We start from the raw sequence: 6007 nt of genomic DNA on the forward strand, positions 1-6007 counted from the left end.
GTCACAGCAGATGGGCACCTGCTCAGGAATAAACCTACGCTGAATTTTTACAGGGAAGAGGTGCAGGTGACAGAAAGAATTTCAATGTAACAGAGAAACACGTTTCTTTTTTTGGGTTTAGCCCTGTTGGTCCTTCTTTGAAGCACACCAAGGAAAAACCTGGAAGCCTGGCCTTGAGCTGAAATACCTGTTGATTGGAGTATATATGGAATAATTCCAAGGGCAGGGGCACCTTCCACTATCCCAGGTTGCTCCAAACCCTCTCCAACCTGGCCTTGGACACTGCCAGGGATGGGGGCAGCCACAGCTTCTTTCCTGCTATGGGCAGGGACACCTTCCACTATCCCAGGTTGCTCCAAACCCTCTCCAACCTGGCCTTGGACACTGCCAGGGATGGGGGCAGCCACAGCTTCTTTCCTGCTATGGGCAGGGACACCTTCCACTATCCCAGGTTGCTCCAAACCCTCTCCAACCTGGCCTTGGACACTGCCAGGGATGGGGGCAGCCACAGCTTCTTTCCTGCTATGGGCAGGGACACCTTCCACTATCCCAGGTTGCTCCAAACCCTCTCCAACCTGGCCTTGGACACTGCCAGGGATGGGGGCAGCCACAGCTTCTTTCCTGCTATGGGCAGGGACACCTTCCACTATCCCAGGTTGCTCCAAACCCTCTCCAACCTGGCCTTGGACACTGCCAGGGATGGGGGCAGCCACAGCTTCTCAGGGCACTCTGTGCCGGGGCTTCCCCACCCTCACAGGGATTCGTAATTTAAAGTTGAATCGATTTATTTTAAGCTTGTATCACTTCAGAAATGTTTCAGGCCCTGAACATATGCCAGAGTATTCACCTGTAAATGACTGCACACTTCCTAACTGGGCTTCCCAGCCCTGAATCTTTGATGTGGTTTCCATAGCTTGGGAAGGTGCATCCAGAGACCTGACTGCAGCAAGGTAACTGTGATTTGTAAATGAGCCTTGCAGTCATCACGGAGCAAGCCTGTCCTGGACACAAAGGAAAACACTTGGAAAATGAATGTTTTCAGCTGCAAAGCGCCAAGATGAATTTTCATAGCTTGGTACGAGACTGCATTCATTTCAAGGTTTTTAATCTGATTCTTTTGCTGTTTTCCAGCAGTTCATTCAGTCATCCCAAATTCTCTCATGCTTAAACAAAACACGGAGGTCTTTGTTCAGGACGGAATTGCTGCTTTGGTCACATTTTAACAAGGTGTTTGGAATATTTCTTGCAAGGAAGCATTTAAATCTCTGCCTTTCTTTGACTGAAAGAACACCTCTTACTAAAGATGCAAGCACACAGCCAGTCCTGGACTGTGCTCTGAGGCACTGGGATATTTTCTGACCTGTTGCCAAGAAAAAGGAGGAGAGTAAGGAGATACAACCCCACGTTTTGAGGGCATCTTGGTTCTGAATTGTCACTGTGGCATGGCACTGGCAGGAGTGGTTGGACCAGCAGCAGTCCCTCCTGGGATGTAAAACTTTATTTCAACCCCATCTCCATCCTCATCATGCACTGAAATGGCTCTCAGAGCACGGGAACACCAGGGACTGACCCAAGGAGGCCACTGCAGGGGCTCTGTCAGCATTCCCAACACCTCACCCCTTTTCCTGCAGGACACACTAAACCCAGGGATTCACAACGGTCTGATCTCCTTGTTCTTCACATCTCATCCATCACTGATACCTAAAAGCTTTTTGAAAAGACAGAGCATTTCCCATACAATCCTCTTGTGTTCTCTTACATGTAAATGAAACTTAAATGCAAGGTCCCAAATTACACGACAGCGTGCACTGCAGGGAGGGCTTCGCAGCAGTTTAACTGAAATTCAGAAATTGAACTTCTCAATTAATGAAATGTGAAAAAGAATAACAGCACCAGTACAGCAACCCCCTGCTAGTCACTTTGCTATTAAATTCCATTTGCTTTATGATACCTCCAAGTGCTCAGTTTATGTGCTGGCTGCAGAGACCTGCAGGACAGAAGCTGCAGGGAGCAAACTGGAGATTTTTCTGGGTCTAGCAGAGCTTTTGGAGGTACAGTGCCAGATCACCCCACTGCCAACACATTTCTGTAGAAGTCATCAAATGGTTCAATCTTACTCAGGTAAATTTGCAAAAAAAAAATATATATATATATACACACATAGAAACATACATGTATATATAACTATGTTCTGAATATTTTTGAGGACAACATTTGCAGGATCCTGAAACCATGGAAAAGTGAAGTACATTCATTCTCCATCATGGGTTTAGGAAGTCACCTGTCCCTGTCAGCTGAATGGCATCTGCAGGACCCAGGCACAGAAGTCGCAACGTCCTCAGCTGATCCTGGACATCCCTGGCATATGGAGAGGATTCTCCTCTCCCTGCTGTCCATGCTTTGGCTCCTTCCTGTTACTGTGGCAGTGCCAGCCAACACAGGTTCTCCTCTGCCTGAACTCAGGGATTCAAACACTGTAAACCCCTTAAAAAATTATCTAAGAATAAATACATCCTCACTTCAAAAAATCTCCTTTAAATTAATTTAAACTCTTTTAACCTGTAATATCTGAACCCCAAATATTACAAAATTAAACAGCTGTCAAAAAAAACCCCAAAACCCAAACCAAAACCTCCAAAAATCCCCAATTATTTTAAAGCAGGATGAAATACCCAGGAAAGCATAAGCAATAATGGCCTGACTTTCTCTTTTTTTAGCCTATCAGCACTAAGCCAGGCTATCTCCTGTGACCTGACTAAGTCAGCAGTTAACCACTGGCTGCAAAAGGCCTGCTGATGTGGCAGGGAAATGTTGAATTACCACCTTTAATTTGACCAGGACAGAATGTACTCGGTGCTCTCCTGCAGCACAATTGCGAGTTCCCAGTAAGGATTCAGCCCAGGTAGACCTTGACACTGGGGATTTGGCCCGGGGGCTTCATCCTCCCTCGTGGCTGTAAAACTCCCAGTCCACAAGCCAATAATCCATTTTACTGCAGTATTTTAAAAGGCTGGAGATGGCAAAGGACAATACTGTCAGGGTGAGACTCTGAATTTCTTTGCTTTCGTGGGCATAAATCAAGCTCTATATTATTTTTAGTAGCTTGTTATTACAGCTTTTGCAACCTGAAGACAGACTACTGCCTTTAATTCATTTGTAATTTCAACAGTTAATCAGAAAATGTCATTACTTAGAAAGTCTGCAGCTCAAAATAAAGCACACTGGAGTTAAATTTAAATTAAAGCATGGACAGAAATGAATGCAGCCTTTGATCCCCTTTTCATCCAGACTGCACCCTGATGGGCACAGCTGGACAGGATGGGAATCGTGAGAAGGCAGCAGTCTCGCCTGGTAAAAGGATACTGTCAACTCATTAAGTCCTTGAGTTGAGGCAATTAAAAAAAAAATATTCACTGGGTTCTTTCAGAACTCTCCCCATGTTTGCTGCAATGGACATTTCTCGCCAGTTTTATTTTTCAAAGGGGCTGATTTTCAGGTGTTTGACTGGAAAACACACCATTAACATCTGTTTAATCCTCGCAGTGGCCAAACCATGTTTCTGTTAGTGGAGTGGAGCCCAAACAAAGGCACCCCACTCTGCCTGCCTGGGTCTCTGAAGGGATATTCCTTTAGGCAGGCAAAGGGTCTGGCTCCAAACCCTCTAAGCACAGCCCTGTATTTAAATAAGACAGGATATAGGCTCTTCCCATCTCGAAAGCAATCTGTACATTTCAGTCTCCCAATGTAACTGTCTGCACTACAGCTTCCCCCCTCCTTTTTGCCTTTGATCCCACGCAGCAGTGTTGTTAAAACCTTCACATTTGTCATGCTGACCAGAGGAACGGTGACACAGACCCAGGCTCACCATGGAACCATCCTGCCTTGCCACTGTCCTCACCTGTGCAAGGACCTGGTCACCTTCCCTGCAAACACAGGGCCACTCCTGGCGCCTTCCCACTCCAGCTTTGATTGAGGAAACATCAGTGCAGCTCTCTCCTGGACGTGTCCTGCCAAAGTGCACCCCAGCTGCCATCAGTTCAGGCAGTGGGGCATGGTCTTGTGTCCCTACACCTTCCCACAAGGCACAAAGCACTCCCAGGATAGTGTTAGGTCAGAGGACGTGCAGACTCTTGTTTTAGGTGGCCACGTGCTGTAATGCTTGTAAATGTACCCAGTACATGCAATGAGCGGAGATTTTCAGACCAAACTATTATTTATGGGCTTTGAAGCTTTCCCTTCTCCAGTTTCTGCCTACTGGGACAGTGCTGGATTTCTGTTTTGTTTGAAATTTCATCTGAAGACATATATTTCAATGGAGCATGGTGGTGTGGAGCCAGTTCCAGGGTTCTCAGCCCTGAGAATGTGTTTAGCCACTGGGAATGCATTTTGGAGAGCTCAGTGAGAGATTCAGATGGTGGAATGTGGCCAGCTGAGCTCCAGAAAGCCGAGTCTGCTTCCACAGTTCTCCCTGCTGGTGATCTGCCCTGCAGTGGAGGCCTTCACCCACCACCTGCACCCCAGCACTGGCACCCCCTCCCTCCCTCCCTCTCCTCCTCTTCCCAGCAGATGCTTTCTTCCCCCTGCAAGGAAAGAGGGGGTCTCTGGATAAGAGCTGCTCCTAAGTGTGGGGGAAGACCAGCACAGCTCCTGACCTGGCTGGGCCAGGAGGGCTGACCAGGGGTGTCTGGCTTGGTGCTGGGTGCTGGGTGGGAAGAGTTCCTGCCCCGGCCGCACCCCAAGCATCTCTGGGTCATCCCGAGGTGCCAGAGTTCCACACCTCATCCCGCTCAGACAGCCCGGAGCTCCTCACCACCAGCCTCCTCCAACACCTTCTGCCCAAAGCCAAGCCTGGGGATGTTTTAATCTGATTAACTGTGGCTTGGGAAGCCTGTGCTGACACAGGGGAGACAACAAATTGTTATCCCTTAGGTCGGGATGGGGAAAGCAGGGCATTGCTCAGCTCTGGCTTACGGTAGGGAGTGCAAGCAAAGTAGTGATGTCAGGGAAAAGTGGTGTGGAAGGAGCACACGGCTCATCAGCACCTGTGCCAGCCAAAATTCCGTCAGCAATGCAGTGAGACTCCTCCAGAAGCAGGGACTGGAGCTGGATGGTCCTCCCAGCCAAGTGATGGGAGTCGAGACAAAAACCAACGGACAGCATTGTGATACAAAATCAGATTTACATTTTTAAGGAGTCAAAGAAGAGCTTAAACAACTGGGAGAGGTGTGTTCACCACCTTGCATGTGGCAAGATGGCATGGCATGGCATGGCATGGCATGGCATGGGAGCTCTAGGTTGGCTGGTGCCACGTACAGCTGCACCTCAACAGGAGGTTTTGGTGACACAACTCACATCTGTTAGGGTGTACGTGGTTCCTTTCATATTTCAAAGTATTCCCTAACACAAGCACTCAGGCAAAACTTGAAAATGTGGATTGTGCTTAAGGACAAATAGGAGCCCTTTATGGCTTTCTGGCTGATACAACTAAAGATGGGTTGGAGGTTAAAATCCTTATGAGGCATTTCCGTGAATTAACTGCTCCATCAGATCTCCCCCAGCACAAGCGGAAGGTTGCCAGCATCACTGACCGACAGAGACAAAGAGGAGGGCAGAGCATCACTGACCATGAGAAACTCAGAGCAGGGTGGCTTTGCCGGCTCTGTCTCCTCTTTCATCCCTGCTCTCCTCCGCTCCCGCTTCCCAGCTGGGTGGGAGGGGGCTCCGCAGCGACAATGGCAGTGTACTCGTTCCTTCTCCCTCCCCACGGGGTGGGGAAGGCCGGTCGGGCAGTGACAGTCCCATGGACTCGGCCGCCAGCCGATGGGCGCCCGGGTCGCCTCCTCGCTCCCGGCGGGGGAGCATTCGGGGGATGCAGGCGGCGGGATGGGGGGAGCTCGGCCGGAACCCCGAGCGCCGGGGGGGATAAGATGGAGAAGCGGGCGGTGAAAGAAGCGGGGAGGGAGCGGAACGGAGCCGCCGGAGCGGCGGGGGGGGGAGCGGCGCGCTC

The sequence above is a fragment of the Corvus brachyrhynchos genome, unplaced genomic scaffold, assembly GCF_000691975.1.
Source record: "Corvus brachyrhynchos isolate BGI_N302 unplaced genomic scaffold, ASM69197v1 scaffold412, whole genome shotgun sequence".
Taxonomy (NCBI): Eukaryota; Metazoa; Chordata; class Aves; order Passeriformes; family Corvidae; genus Corvus; species Corvus brachyrhynchos.